This window comes from Notolepis coatsorum, assembly GCF_963971535.1.
Source record: "Notolepis coatsorum genome assembly, chromosome: 2".
NCBI lineage: Eukaryota > Metazoa > Chordata > Actinopteri > Aulopiformes > Paralepididae > Notolepis > Notolepis coatsorum.
In genome coordinates, this window is record NC_140166.1 from 100946078 (window position 1) to 100962549 (window position 16472).

The following is a 16472-nucleotide window of genomic DNA, read 5'->3' on the forward strand; positions in this document are numbered from 1 at the left end:
AGAGCTCTAAGTCACACAGCCTGAAAGAGCTCCACGCCACACAGCCTGAAAGAGCTCCACGCCACACAGCCTGAAAGAAGAGCTCCACGTCACACAGCCTGAAAGAAGAGCTCTAAGTCACACAGCCTGAAAGAGCTCCACGCCACACAGCCTGAAAGAGCTCCACGCCACACAGCCTGAAAGAGCTCCACGTCACACATCCTGAAAGAGCTCCACGCCACACAACCTGAAAGAAGAGCTCCACGTCACACAGCCTGAAAGAGCTCCACGCCACACAGCCTGAAAGAGCTCCACGCCACACAGCCTGAAAGAGCTCCACGCCACACAGCCTGAAAGAGCTCCACGTCACACAGCCTGAAAGAGCTCTAAGTCACACAGCCTGAAAGAGCTCCACGCCACACAGCCTGAAAGAAGAGCTCCACGTCACACAGCCTGAAAGAGCTCTAAGTCACACAGCCTGAAAGAGCTCCACGCCACACAGCCTGAAAGAAGAGCTCCACGTCACACAGCCTGAAAGAAGAGCTCCACGTCACACAGCCTGAAAGAGCTCCACGCCACACAGCCTGAAAGAGCTCCACGCCACACAGCCTGAAAGAGCTCCACGCCACACAGCCTGAAAGAGCTCCACGCCACACAGCCTGAAAGAGCTCCACGTCACACAGCCTGAAAGAGCTCCACGCCACACAGCCTGAAAGAGCTCCACGCCACACAGCCTGAAAGAAGAGCTCCACGTCACACAGCCTGAAAGAAGAGCTCTAAGTCACACAGCCTGAAAGAGCTCCACGCCACACAGCCTGAAAGAGCTCCACGCCACACAGCCTGAAAGAAGAGCTCCACGTCACACAGCCTGAAAGAAGAGCTCTAAGTCACACAGCCTGAAAGAGCTCCACGCCACACAGCCTGAAAGAGCTCCACGCCACACAGCCTGAAAGAGCTCCACGTCACACATCCTGAAAGAGCTCCACGCCACACAGCCTGAAAGAAGAGCTCCACGTCACACAGCCTGAAAGAGCTCCACGCCACACAGCCTGAAAGAGCTCCACGCCACACAGCCTGAAAGAGCTCCACGCCACACAGCCTGAAAGAGCTCCACGTCACACAGCCTGAAAGAGCTCCACGCCACACAGCCTGAAAGAGCTCCACGCCACACAGCCTGAAAGAAGAGCTCCACGTCACACAGCCTGAAAGAAGAGCTCTAAGTCACACAGCCTGAAAGAGCTCCACGCCACACAGCCTGAAAGAGCTCCACGCCACACAGCCTGAAAGAAGAGCTCCACGTCACACAGCCTGAAAGAAGAGCTCTAAGTCACACAGCCTGAAAGAGCTCCACGCCACACAGCCTGAAAGAGCTCCACGCCACACAGCCTGAAAGAGCTCCACGTCACACATCCTGAAAGAGCTCCACGCCACACAGCCTGAAAGAAGAGCTCCACGTCACACAGCCTGAAAGAGCTCCACGCCACACAGCCTGAAAGAGCTCCATGCCACACAGCCTGAAAGAGCTCCACTTCACACAGCCTGAAAGAAGAGCTCTAAGGACACAGTAGAGGCAGGACACACAGTAGGGGGAGAACACATTGCATCTGGAGAGAATACAACCCAAGTGAAATACAAATACTTGTGCCTATTTAAGAGACCAGTCACGACTGTAGAAGTAGATGTGGTGCGTCATCACGTGCACCGTTCATAAACAGACACGTTCCAGTGGTTCAGTGAGTGAGTGAGCAGTGAGCACAGCTGTCAGACAGCAGTTCCACAGGGGAGGTAAACTTAAGTGAGGTGTCCTGCCACGTGGCAGGGATGAAATAATAGCCCCATAACAACATTTCTTAGAAGGTGTATAGACAGTGTTGGGCAGTAGCTAGCTACAAGTAGCGACGCTACATAGTTTAACTACATTTCTCAGTAGTGTGATGGTAGCGTCGCTACTTTTGAACCAAGTAGCGCTCTCTGTAGTGCAGCTATTTTTAGAACCAAGTAGTGACGTAGCGTGAGCAAAACGCTACACGCTACTGTCCGGAGAAACAGACTAAATAAAGATTTGTACAAAAAAAACTCCCAGGAGAAAACCCACTATGATTGGTTGGTTGGTTTAGATATGAGTATGACGACTCACGATTGGGTATGGTTAGGCCAAAACATTACGGGTAGGCCAATCAGAGGCAGGATAGGGTGGGACAGCTACTCAGGAGCTGTAGAGAGCATCTTGACCGGAAACATCACTGCCTGGTATGGGAACAGCACGGCACAGGACATGAAGGCCCTACAGAGAGTGGTGCGCTCAGCCGAGCGTACCACGGGTATTGCGCTACCTCCCCTGCAGGCTCTATACAACAAGAGGTGCAAATCCAGAGCCTGCAGGATAATGAAAGACCCCCACCACCCCAATAACAGCCTGTTCCAGCTGCTGAGGTCAGGCAGACGCCTGCGAACTCCAGCTACTAGGACGGAGAGGCTTAGGCTAAGCTTCTTCCCCCAGGCCATCAGAGCCTTGAACAATGAACATTGAGAGACACAGAAACTGAACTATCCACACACAAGCACATACACGACACGCACACTGAGCACGCTCACACACTAGCAGCCACTTTAACACTCATGCACACTTATGGCCAGAGGAAAGGCCACTTAAAGTAGTATAACATCAGGAACAGTGTATTGCACTACTAAAGCTACCTAGCATGTCCTATATGCTCTGTAAATACTAATGTACAGATACCGAGATGGCACACCATGTACCTGTTTATTGCACTGTTTTATTGGATTCTATTAATATGTTGTACCACTGTATTTTATTGGATTCTATTATATGTTGTACCACTGTATTGCACATCGTCGCGGGCAAGACCAGCCGCATTTCATTGTATACCTGTATGCCGTGACAATTAAAACTCTTGACTTGACTTGACTTGACTTGACATGCCGCTCCAGCTCCACAAATCAGGAAGTGAAAATCAAAACACAGACCACTGAATGAATGAAACAGATTACATGAACCAGTCCGCGCGAATGTCGATGTTTCCAGGGCTGATGGCATTGATGAAGATGATGTCAATAACAACAATGCCTCTCCATGGCCCTATCTGGAAAAATTTATGAGTTTGACTGAAGAAACGCCTAAAACATGTGTTTAGGTGTTTATTGTGTCAGCCAAAAACGAAAGCTGCTCAACTTCCCACACATCCAGCACTAACTTGAGAACAAAAAGCCAGACCGAGGGCTTGTTTCAGTTTTATAATAAACAATCAAACTGAACCTTTTTTTGGCCTGCCTATTTGTTTGGTGGAAACTTGATCATGAAGTAAAAAAAATAAAAAATAAAAAGTAGTAGCTATTTTTGCCATGTTCTTGTAGTGTAGCTTGCTACATTTCTCTGGGGATAGCTTCCATTGTAGTTGAGCTATATTTAATCGAGAGTAACTTGTAGTGTAGCTTACTACATTTTCCAAGTAGATCCTGGGCCCTCATTTATCAACGTTGCGTACGCACAGATATGTGCGTAACCCGTGCGTACGATCATTTCTAAGCAAAGTGTGGGACTTATCCATTTGAACGTGTGCTTGACTTTGTGCGTATATCTACGCTCAGCTCTGACCGTGCGTACCTGGCGCCCAGCAGTAGAATATGGATACTGCAGACGGACGGCATATGCTTTCATCAGTTTCATGTATTAGTTTCAACGCGGAAATAAGCTTTCATTCATTAGTTTGACTGACGTGTTCTGTATGACCCCCGTAATTCATTATAGTTAATTGTAAAATAGCAACAGTAGTGTAATTATGGTCAAAACCCTATAGCATTTGGAATAATAGGTCTTTCTTTCTGAATGAATGCAGCATGGTTTATATATAGCGTTATCGGAATATATGGGGTGTACTTACGCTCTGCGTAACTCAACTCGTTATTATTTTGCGCATAGATTGCAGAAATACGGGAACGTTTTGATTATATTTAAAAGGCTTTGCCATTGTTAAACGAAATAAGTGGAATTTCGAAGCTGTAAGCAGAATACAATATAGTGTTCTTCCCCCTTCCTACTGTATAAGAAAGAATTAAAAACGCATTTTGCAACGAGAACAGAGGTTATTTGTTGAGTTTATGTGTATTACAAAACCCTTGCAATAAATGTGTCTTAAATAAATGAAAAGCATACATGCTCTGAATATACAGGTAGCATATATCGTGTGGGTGATATGACTTGTATTCTGCTTACATAACTTCGAAATTCCACTTATTTCGTTTTACAATGTCAAAGCCTTTTAAATATAAATCAAAACGTTCCCGTATTTCTGCAATCTATGTGCAAAATAATAACGAGTTGAGTTCTAACAAAGAACGTATTACATGCTGGGTAGGCTGATAGAGTAAACTGTAAATAAAATAGCCTATAACATTATAAAGGATAGGCTATAATAGCAGGGTCTTCCCAACCTTTATTCCCCAGAGCCCCACGATTCCTGGGAGACATATAGGAATATGTATTTCTCCCATAACACGGGTTGTGTCTTCTTGGTTCGACAGCGCCTCCATGAACAATCTCGCTCGTGGAGTTTCTCAGAGTTCGCTCGGGTTAGGCCATTATTGCACATCCCATGGGGGGTGTTTCATTACCATATATGGATAATCATGCACAAGCACACATTCAAAATTCCGCGCGTAGGAACGGAAATAGAACACTTTCTACGCATTGTTGATAAATGAGGGCCCTGGACTTTCTGGCCGACAGGCCCCAGGCGGTCATGGTGGGTGGACACACCTCCAACTCATTCACCCTGAGCATCGGGTCCCCCCAGGGCTGTGTTCTCAGCCCCCTGCTGTATTCACTGTACACACATGACTGTGTGGCCAGGTTCAGCTCCAACTCCATAGTGAAGTTTGCGGACGACACAGTGGTGGTGAGGCTGATCTCTAACAATGATGAGAAGGCCTATCGGGAGGAGGTTGATGTACTGGCACGGTGGTGCCGAGATAACAGCCTACTCCTGAACATTGGTAAAACCAAGAGCTGATCGTGGATTTTAGGAGAATACAGCAGGGGACACACAAGCCACTGTGGATAAATGGGGCTATCGTAGACAGGGTGAGCAGCTTTACGTACCTGGGAGTCCACATCAAAGAGGACCTGACATGGACAACTCACATATCAGGGAAGATACTCCACTCCTTCTATTCCGGGGCTGTAGAGAGCATTCTGACTGGGAACATCACTGCCCGGTTTGGAAACAGCACGGCACAGTACAGGAAGGCCCTACAGAGAGTGGTGCGCTCAGCAGAGCGTACTACGGGTATTGCACTACCACCCCTGCAGGACTTATACAACAGGAGGTGCAAATCCAGAGCCTGTAGAATAATGAAAGACCCTCACCACCCCAACAACAGCCTGTTCAAGCTGCTGCTGTCAGGCAAGCGCCTCCGTATATACGCAGCAAGAACAGAGAGACTAAGGCTCAGCTTCTTCCCTCAGGCCATCAGAGCAATGAACACTGATCTCTCCACACACAAGCACACATCACGTCATAAATCAAGCTCTGCAGACTGTCTGACAAAATTATAATTTTATTTTTCAAATGTATTCAAGTATCAACATCATAACCATGTCAGAACAACAATTATAACGTATATTATCATCAATACGTTAGTTTACCAATAGGTTAAACATTTTGAACAGCAAGTATAGCATAGGGACATAGAAGTAAAACTGCACATTGTATAGGAGTGTACATAGGATCCAGTGCCTTTAAGTGATTTATTAATGTCTATTTATCATGTCTCAATCTTATTATTATTACTACTATTACTATTGTTTTATTACACAATCGTAGCGGGCATGGCCAACCGCATTTCACTGGTATGTATGTGATGAATAAACTCTTGACTTGACTTGATAATGGTTCCATAGCCTTAAGTTGTATGTAATACAGGTCCAAAGTTTATAAAAATCCCACGGAAAATGAATGTTTTACAAAGGTTTCTGTAATGTGTGTACCATGTGTGTAGCAGCAGCATGTCTATAAACGATGTCTCCATAATCTAAAACAGACAAACAGCTTCAACGATCCTCCTTCAGCTAAGCATAAGAAAATAGGCTTTGTTTTTGTACAAATAGCCAACCTTCTGTTGCAGTTTACTTCAACGCGCCTCTACCAAGCTGCTGGGGAGCCAGAATGTATGTATGGATTTTTAGTTTCATTATTATTTAGTTTTATTATTATTATAATAAAACATTTTTACACCATTTATTTGTAGTTTTACATTCAATGTATCAAGCTTAAATACCTACTATCAAAGTTAAGTACATCGGAACCAGTCCTAAGTACCTCTGTCATCGTGCATGTCTTGCTATTACCAAGACTAAGACTAAGGAGACATTAACGATCTAACATTCCATACTATTACCAAGCATAAACTCCTGAGGACGTGCAGAACCAGCGGTCCAGGGGAACAGCAGGACACACAGGGCCAACGCGTGGTTAAAAGCAAGTACACCGAAGGCTGAAGCCGGTGTCGGTCGTCCCGTTCACAGTGCACAGCGCTGAGGACAAATTAAATGCATTATAAGTCACTGAGAGCTGCAGGCTCAGAATCACACCTGTCTCAACTCAGAATGCATCAATACGTAGCGCTATAAACCAGCGTGTCTGAGGCAGCCTCTAGGTGATGTCTGGGCTGTGTGGGAGCTTCTGCGTGTGTTGGTGTTTGTGTGTGCATGTGTGTGTGTGTGTGTGGTTGTGCACGGCTGTGTGGAGCCGGGGAGCAGGCTTGTCCTCTCTCTGCCCCAGGGCCTCGCAGCCTATTTCCCGTTGTGCAGTGTGATAAGTTTCCCTGTCAGATCTTCCAGCACCACTATATTTCTGATAAGCTCGGCTGCTAGTTTTCCCGACCTCTGGCACAGAGATCAATTTGAGATTGATTCAGAATGCCCTGCTGGGCCGAGCTGGAGATCAATTTGAGATGGATTGTTCATGCCAGGGGGCCAATGGCACGCAGCGCAGCGCCACCCCCCCCCCCTCTACACCCCCCCGCCCTCCCTCTTCTTTCTTCACCTCCCTCCCTCCCTCCCACTCCTTGATTGTCTTTATTTCTCTCTGTTTTCATTTCACTTACTGTATCTCTCCTTCTCCTCCTCCACTAACACCCTGCTTCTTTCACAGACGCAGGCCTTCATGGTAAATAACAGGTCTGCATGGTAAACAACAACAAGCCTGCATGGTAAACAACAACAGTCCTGCATGGTAAACAAAAACAGGTCTAGATATCATCAACACTGGTATTTTCCCAGATGCCTTTAAAACAACTTAGATAGTAATGCTCTGCTAAACTATAGACCGATATCCCACCTCACATTCATTAGTAAAATTAAAGCCTAAAAGTACATACCCAAGTAATTGGAAGATTGCTCCACTTCTACAAGGCCCATTAGCATGTTCTTGGTATCTAGGGACATCTATGGACCTCAATGAATGTATTCCCAGTGTCTGTTACTATGCTTGAGTAAATTGTAATGAACCAAAGGAGAAGATAGATTATTATTATTATTATTATTATTATTATTATTATTATTTAGTTTTTTCATATTTGATGGTGAATAACACCATGCTAACATTGTCCAGACGTGAAAAATTGCGACTGAGCTCATTCAGGACTTTCTTGAGATCAAGTGTACAAAAAATCTAAGCAAATTAATAAAGGGCAGATTTTGTAGATACAGTACTGAATTTTGCCATCCAGACATGCAATTTGAAATACGAATATAGAATAAAGAATATCAGGCCTATAAATTACCTTATTATGGCCAGGTCATACATCTATGGATCAGGCCAAATCTCCTTTAAATCTGGATTTAGTACCACCAGGCGCCCGTTACAGGGCAGCAAAGACTGTGAATTAAATCTACTGTAAGTACAGTTACTTTTGTATAATGTCCATAGCTCCGCCATTTTTCACCAGATTGCGACGCGTCTTTTTTTCTAGACGTTCACAGAAAGGTAAAGAAACAATATGCGTTGTATTTTATGGCAATAACGTTCAGTTATTAACTCATTCAGCGCCAATCACGAGTATAGTCGGGTTAACTCGCCATCGCTTGAGCGCCAATCACGAGTATAGTCGGGTTTTAATCGTTATTTCTTTTATTAGCTATATCCATTCATTTTCACCCATCCAGCCTGATGCCCAGGTGGCCAGCATACTCGGCCCAATTCCGGCTACCGGTCGGCACACTCTGCATATGTCCGGCACTGCACGCCAACGATGAGCCGGATCTGGCGCGGTAATGGTTGCCGGGGCAGAGCCGACTCGCGCTCACCAAAGATAAAACGGCTCTGGCCCGGCAATGGTTGCCGGGGCAGAGCCGACTCGCGCTCGCCAAAGATAAACCGGCTCTGGCCCGGCAAAGGTTGCCGGGGCGGAGCCGACTCGGGCTCGCCAAAGATAAACCGGCTCTGGCCCGGCAATGGTTGCCGGGGCGGAGCCGACTCGGGCTCGCCAAAGATAAACCGGCTCTGGCACGGCAATGGTTGCCGGGGCAGAGCCGACTCGGGCTCGCCAAAGATTAACCGGCTCTGGCCCGGCTCGGCTTGCCGTGCCAGAGCCGACTCGGGCTCGCCAAAGATAAACCGGCTCTGGCACGGCAATGGTTGCCGAAGCAGAGCCAACTCGGGCTCGCCAAAGATAAACCGGCTCTGGCCCGGCTCGGCTTGCCGTGCCAGAGCCGACTCGGGCTCGCCAAAGATAAACCGGCTCTGGCACGGCAATGGTTGCCGGGGCAGAGCCGACTCGGGCTCGCCAAAGATAAACCGGCTCTGGCTCGGCAATGGTTTGCGGCGTCGTTTCTTGCGCTAGCCTCTTGTTAGCCAGCATAGCTTTGAGCTAAGGATCTTTGCCGATGCATAAAGTATTGTTTATAGTGCATTTCTTGCCACCTTATAGCATTTGTACATTTGTATGACCGTCTATACTGCTCCCGTTAGGTTTTTCCGGACGTTTTGGTAATGATTTTCACTATAAAATCATATTTCTAAATGACAGGAAGTTGATAAACTGGCCGGAATAGCTTTGAGCTAACGGATCTTTGCCGATGCATTCCATTCTAAACGTAACGTTAGTTGTTCAAAACATTACCCGTCTATATAATTTGTTCCTCAACGTTATATAGACGGGTCATGTTTTGTAAACTAACGTTATGTTTAGAATGGAATGAATACATGGGTCGGGAAAGATAGTTAGCTCAAAGCTAATCCGGAAGGACAGCTAACAGTAGCTACTGTCTAACTGTGATGCATTTTCTGTTTGCAGTCCAATGTTCACCAAAACACACACCCACACACTTATAATTTGTTCCTCAACGTTATATAGACAGGTCATGTTTTGTAAACTAACGTTATGTTTAGAATGGAATGAATACATGGGTCGGGAAAGATAGTTAGCTCAAAGCTAATCCGGAAGGACAGCTAACAGTAGCTACTGTCTAACTGTGATGCATTTTCTGTTTGCAGTCCAATGTTCACCAAAACACACACCCACACACTTATAATTTGTTCCTCAACGTTATATAGACAGGTCATGTTTTGTAAACTAACGTTATGTTTAGAATGGAATGAATACATGGGTCGGGAAAGATAGTTAGCTCAAAGCTAATCCGGAAGGACAGCTAACAGTAGCTACTGTCTAACTGTGATGCATTTTCTGTTTGCAGTCCAATGTTCACCAAAACACACACCCACACACTTATAATTTGTTCCTCAACGTTATATAGACAGGTCATGTTTTGTAAACTAACGTTATGTTTAGAATGGAATGAATACATGGGTCGGGAAAGATAGTTAGCTCAAAGCTAATCCGGCCTGTTTAACCACTAGCTTCTGTTAGCTAATGCTGGCTGAGCAAGGAAACTAACAGTAAACGTTTTTACATGAAATACAGCCCAAAAACCCTGCTGACAAACGTTTGCTTATTAAATACATTCTATACTATAATAATACAAACGTTTCATTGCCTCTCTGTGACGACAAAGTTGTTTAAATAAGGGGAGAAAAGTAGCTAAAACCAATGTATTTGGATGGGACAGGAAGTGCTATTGGCAACCGGAAGTCAGCCGGAAGTCCCTATATTCAGGTTGTGCAAGTGGAGAATTATTTTAATGGCAACAAATAAATAATAATAATAAAATTAATAAATAAAATGTTAGAGGAGTGGAGGGGGGGGAGCAGAGCGAGGTGGGTGTTAGAGGAGTGGAGGGGGGGCAGAGCCTCATAACATTAGCTGCACTCATAGGAGCCTGCATGTTGATGTAGCCTCATAAAGCTAACATTATAGCTGCACTCATAGGATGTTGATGTAGCCTCATAAAGCTAACATGCTGCACTCATAGGAGCGTGTTGATGTAGCCTCATAAAGCTAACAAGAGTATATGTAATACTGTGGTTATGGCCTCTATAGTTAGCAGCTCCCCAAGCTAACACAACATGGACCGCAGCTCCCCAAGCTAACACAACACAGACTGCAGCTCCCCAATCTAACACAACACAGACTGCAGCTCCCCAAGCTAACACAAGCTAACACAACATGGACCGCAGCTCCCCAAGCTAACACAAGCTAACACAACACAGACTGCAGCTCCCCAAGCTAACACAAGTTAACACAACATGGACCGCAGCTCCCCAAGCTAACACAACATGGACCGCAGCTCCCCAAGCTAACACAAGCTAACACAACACAGACTGCAGCTCCCCAAGCTAACACAAGCTAACACAACATGGACCGCAGCTCCCCAAGCTAACAGAAGCTAACACAACACAGACTGCAGCTCCCCAAGCTAACACAAGCTAACACAACACAGACTGCAGCTCCCCAAGCTAACACAAGCTAACACAACATGGACTGCAGCTCCCCAAGCTAACACAAGCTAACACAACACAGACTGCAGCTCCCCAAGCTAACACAAGCTAACACAACACAGACTGCAGCTCCCCAAGCTAACACAAGCTAACACAACACAGACTGCAGCTCCCCAAGCTAACACAACATGGACTGCAGCTCCCCAAGCTAACACAAGCTAACACAACATGGACTGCAGCTCCCCAAGCTAACACAAGCTAACACAACACAGACTGCAGCTCCCCAAGCTAACACAAGCTAACACAACACAGACTGCAGCTCCCCAAGCTAACACAAGCTAACACAACACAGACTGCAGCTCCCCAAGCTAACACAAGCTAACACAACACAGACTGCAGCTCCCCAAGCTAACACAAGCTAACACAACATGGACTGCAGCTCCCCAAGCTAACACAAGCTAACACAACACAGACTGCAGCTCCCCAAGCTAACACAAGCTAACACAACACAGACTGCAGCTCCCCAAGCTAACACAAGCTAACACAACACAGACTGCAGCTCCCCAAGCTAACACAAGCTAACACAACATGGACTGCAGCTCCCCAAGCTAACACAAGCTAACACAACACAGACTGCAGCTCCCCAAGCTAACACAAGCTAACACAACATGGACTGCAGCTCCCCAAGCTAACACAAGCTAACACAACACAGACTGCAGCTCCCCAAGCTAACACAAGCTAACACAACACAGACTGCAGCTCCCCAAGCTAACACAACACAGACTGCAGCTCCCCAAGCTAACACAAGCTAACACAACACAGACTGCAGCTCCCCAAGCTAACACAAGCTAACACAACACAGACTGCAGCTCCCCAAGCTAACACAAGCTAACACAACACAGGTCATTTGGACATTCTTTCGATGCCATTATGAATGACTAGCAATCTGTCGGAGTCGATGAGAGCTTTCATTTATGTCATTTAGTCATTTATTCAAAATGCCATTCCAGAATCCGTTCCTATGAGACAGTTTTAGTTCAATTCTGCACTAATGCCAACTGTTTAACATGAGTATGCAACAAGCTCATACTGGCTGCATATCTGTTCTACTGTCTATCTAGAACAGGGGTCAGGAACCTTTTTGACTGAGAGAGCCATAAAAGCCAAATATTTCTAAATATATTTCATTGAGAGCCATATAGTATTTTTAACATATAATAAATTAAATATGTCTTACTTTTAATGCGACTTCTGGTGCTGCATGGTTTTGCTGATGGCCTTGTAATCTGGTTCATACGTGGTGAGGTTGAGCTTCATGCAGGCGTTGAGGCTTCCATCAGTTAAACGTGAGCGTAGGTTGGTCTTAATGTTCCTCATATGTGAGAATGACTGCCCACATGCATATGTAGAGCCAAACATGGTCAATACGGCAATACTCACGCTGCATTGTGTGGTATGTCACAGGAAGCTCGTTCCAAGTTTTAAGAATCAGCTGGTCTTCAGGTTGAATATTTTTAATTTCTGTCCACTTGTGTTCCCTCGCCAGCTCTGCTCGCTATATCTTCAGCTACAGATACTATTAGCTGTATCTTCAAAACTAATTCTGTTTACTTTAAAATGACACAGTATTAAGAAATATCACAAGTATTATTAAAAAAAAAAAAAAAAACGTTTTTTTTTTTTTTTTTTTTACTCAAATATTTCTGGGAGCCATATGCTGTCACCAGAAGAGCCATATATGGCTCGCGAGCCATAGGTTCCCGACCCCTGATCTAGAAGCTCATACTGGCTGCATATCTCTTCTACTGTCTTATCTAGAAGCTCATACTGGCTGCATATCTCTTCTACTGTCTTATATAGAAGCTCATACTGGCTGCATATCTCTTCTACTGTCTTATCTAGAAGCTCATACTGGCTGCATATCTCTTCTACTGTCTTATCTAGAAGCTCATCTGGCTGCATATCTCTTCTACTGTCTTATCTAGAAGCTCATACTGGCTGCATATCTGTTCTACTGTATATCTAGAAGCTCATACTGGCTGCATATCTGTTCTACTGTCTCTAGAAGATCATACTGGCTGCATATCTGTTCTACTGTATCTAGAAGCTCATACTGGCTGCATATCTGTTCTACTGTCTCTAGAAGATCATACTGGCTGCATATCTGTTCTACTGTCTTATCTAGAAGCTCATACTGGCTGCATATCTCTTCTACTGTCTTATCTAGAAGCTCATACTGGCTGCATATCTCTTCTACTGTCTTATCAAGAAGCTCATACTGGCTGCATATCTGTTCTACTGTATCTAGAAGCTCATACTGGCTGCATATCTGTTCTACTGTCTCTAGAAGATCATACTGGCTGCATATCTGTTCTACTGTCTCTATATAGAAGATCATACTGGCTGCATATCTGTTCTACTGTATCTAGAAGCTCATACTGGCTGCATATCTCTTCTACTGTCTTATCTAGAAGCTCATACTGGCTGCATATCTCTTCTACTGTCTGTCTAGAAGCTCATACTGGCTGCATATCCTTTCTACTGTATCTAGAAGCTCATTGGTTTGTAAATTGACTAGATTTTCTAGAGATTTTTAGTTTTTAATTGTATGTTTTGTAATCTGTATCTGTCGTTACCAGTTAGTCGTGTTACTTTGCTCGTATTCACTGTTCTGGTGGTTCTAGTTGTACGCCTGGATCTGGTGTTCTTTGACCGTGTCCTATATGCCCTGTAAATAATATGTACAGATACCGAGATGTCACAAATATGTTACCTGTTACCTGTTTATTGCACAATGTTGTTTTTTTATTGGATTCTATTATATGTTGTACCACGTATTGCACATCGTTGCGGGCAAGACCACCCGCATTTCATTGTATACTTGTATGCCGTGACAATTAAAACTCTTGACTTGACTTGACTTGACTTGACCCTGCTACACAATTCATCTCAAAACAAACTGGTCAGACTACATGCTTGACCTTACTCCTAGAACCCACCTCGCCCCTGCCCACGTGACAACGGCTTAGAGTAGACGACAGAGTGCAGCAACTTGCAATGGGCCTGTCTACAAGATACACTATACATGATCAAGGTACCCATATATGTGTACATATCAAAATACTTCCCAAAGGTCAGTGAATACCACGACCACAACACCATAGAGGGAGCTCCACAAATCATGTTAAACCCAGATTCGGCTCAAACAGGAACACGTTTCGCAATTATGCCACATCAATGTGGAACGCCCTACCCAAAGATGTAAAGGAATGTGAATCACTACCCACTTTCAAAACACTCTCAAAGAACACCTACGGGAGACTGCAATTCGAAACTGGCCCCTGTAAATGTCCTAACCCAACCCCCTCCAATGTACAGTAAAGTACCAAACATGGTTTTGTCAATATTCCAATGTACAGTTGTGCTTGTGCAGTTGTACAGTGTGCCCCCCCACCCCTCCTACCCCCCCCACCTATAATGTACGGTTCTACGTCAAATATATACTCTCTTTTCTAGACTCTTTTTGTATCACAAACAGTAGGCCTACTGTATTTGCAAATCTGGTATGTCATAAATGTATAGAAGTGTCTATCTGTATGTCACATGTCATGTTATGATGAATTGAAAATGGGGGTCCCTGATGTAAACAAGACGAACGTCTTTCTCTGGTCTGCATGCCCTTAACAATTGTATGTATTGAGCTGTACTGTATTGTACCCATTCTGCAATCTGTTAACAAAGTTTTCAATCAATCAATCAAAACCGTGGTCAGTCTGTGCGGAGAAACAAGGATAGCATGGTTGCCAGATCGGATTAACAATATCCGAACCGCCCATTATTATCAAAGGTTTGTCAGATTAAGGCTGACTCTCAAATCTGGCAACACTGATGCGTTGCATTGTGGGGGATCCCGGTTTGAAATTTGAATTGAACCGCGCTACAGACAGAGCCTGCACCACGTCGTGAGCAACGGAATTGCATCTTCTCCTCAGGTAATTGTGCAACACATATCTTTTATTATTTATAAGTAATGCGTGCCGCTGATATAAATGAGTGCTGTTTAGTCTGTGTTTTCAGTGACTACTGTAATGTTATTAGCTCGATATTATTAAACTGGCGGGATCTGTAAAATACCGGAGCTGCTAACTGGCTAACGGTATGACTAGCTAACGTTGTATACGGTACCCGGAGCTGCTAACGTTATGACTATGACAGCTAACTTTTGGTTCCTACTGTACCAGGAGCTGCTAACTGGCTAACGTTATGAGAGCTAACGTTGGGGTACATATACTGTACCCGGAGCTGCTAACGTTATGACTATGAGAGCTAACTTTTGGTACCTACTGTACCAGGAGCTGCTAACTGGCTAACGTTATGAGAGCTAACGTTGGGGTACATACTGTACCCGGAGCTGCTAACGTTATGACTATGAGAGATAACTTTTGGTACCTATACTGTACCAGGAGCTGCTAACGTTATGAGAGCTAACGTTGGGGTACATACTGTACCCGGAGCTGCTAACTGGCTATCATTCAGGTGGGGCTTATAGTGTGAAAAGTATGCTAACCCTACTGTCATGCACTAATAAACTAACCTACACTGTAACACGCAACACTTTGATGAATATTGTTACTCAGCTGATAGAGTTGTAATAAAATATATAATTTCATTGTTGCAAATATACTGTTACAGTGCTGGATCTCATCAATGAGATGAACGCAGAAGACGGCTCAAGAACAACTACTTCAAGTGGTCGTAAGTGATGTATACATTTTTTTTATTGTGTGTGTGACTGTATATATAATATATACTTTTTAATCTGGGACATCGTTTTCAAAGAGTCATCCTGTAATGCCTTCTCTCTCTCTCTCCCAAGACGGTCCAGATCTACCAAGTCTTCAAGATCTTCAAGTGGTCATGCTTGTAAGTGATGTATACAATGTTTTATTGTGTGTGTGACTGTGTATATATATACTTTTCTGGGACTTTCTGGGACTTTCATTTCAACAGCTGGAAAGGGTCATCCTGTGTTGATGGATGCTACTGTATATTGTATGTAGATGTGCATGACATGGACTAAATTAGAGGTCCTAGATATGCAAAATAATATTGAGAATCACTGGCCTTAGACTATCTACTAACGTATTCTCGCTCTCTCTCTAGGTTCATGGCCACTAATGACTTCAGACCTTCAGAAGGACAGTATGCTGGATGAGGAAGGTCTTGGCCATGCTGCGATGGCTCCTAGAAGACAAGAACGGAGAGGTGCTGGACCTGGCTGTCAAATGGTTTGTAATGCTACAGTATATTATGTAGATGTGCATGACATGGACTAAATTAGAGGTCCTAGATATGCAAAATAATATTGAGAATCACTGGCCTTAGACTATCTACTAACGTATTCTCGCTCTCTCTCTAGGTTCATGGCCACTAATGACTTCAGACCTTCAGAAGGACAGTATGCTGGATGAGGAAGGTCTTGGCCATGCTGCGATGGCTCCTAGAAGACAAGAACGGAGAGGTGCTGGACCTGGCTGTCAAATGGTTTGTAATGCTACAGTATATTATGTAGATGTGCATGACATGGACTAAATTAGAGGTCCTAGATATGCAAAATAATATTGAGAATCACTGGCC

At 44.6% G+C, this 16472-nt stretch overlaps 1 protein-coding gene across 1 annotated transcript in view; it reads right to left on the bottom strand.

Annotated features, from left to right (window-relative positions):
* The window catches only part of LOC311223473 (RNA-binding Raly-like protein), a gene marked incomplete at both ends in the record, with an annotated part of 261903 nt that overhangs the window by 194955 nt on the left and 50476 nt on the right, over window positions 1-16472 (bottom strand). The gene's annotated exons all lie outside the window — the stretch shown is intronic.